Genomic DNA, 410 nt, shown 5'->3' with positions numbered 1-410 from the left:
TGGGATTCACGGCGTTGAGAGTAAAAAAAAACATACACAAACAAAACCAAATTAAACCCTTCATCATCTAATGTATGCGCGCACTCTGTAGGTGTTTTGTTTGCTTTTCGCGATATACTCGATAATATAAAATCACACATTGTTAAAAAACAATTACGATATTATCGCAGACCATCGCACACCCCTACTGTTTAGATTTTTATAATGCATTGTCTTCTTATCGATCCACCAGTGCACATTTAAAGCTCTGCGTGTTTGCAGGGTAAAAACATGGGTCAATTTTTGCATTTGTCTGATTTCTGAACAAAACATCAGTTTTATTGAAAATGCTCATTCATTCTCTGCAGCAGGTGGTGCATTTGTTAGAAATATAACTGTTTCTCCGGTAACGGCAGAACACAAAGCAGCGC

The sequence above is a fragment of the Sinocyclocheilus rhinocerous genome, unplaced genomic scaffold, assembly GCF_001515625.1.
Source record: "Sinocyclocheilus rhinocerous isolate Xijiao unplaced genomic scaffold, SAMN03320098_v1.1 scaffold3121, whole genome shotgun sequence".
In the NCBI taxonomy this organism is placed as follows: domain Eukaryota; kingdom Metazoa; phylum Chordata; class Actinopteri; order Cypriniformes; family Cyprinidae; genus Sinocyclocheilus; species Sinocyclocheilus rhinocerous.
Note: the sequence above shows the minus strand (reverse complement) of the source record.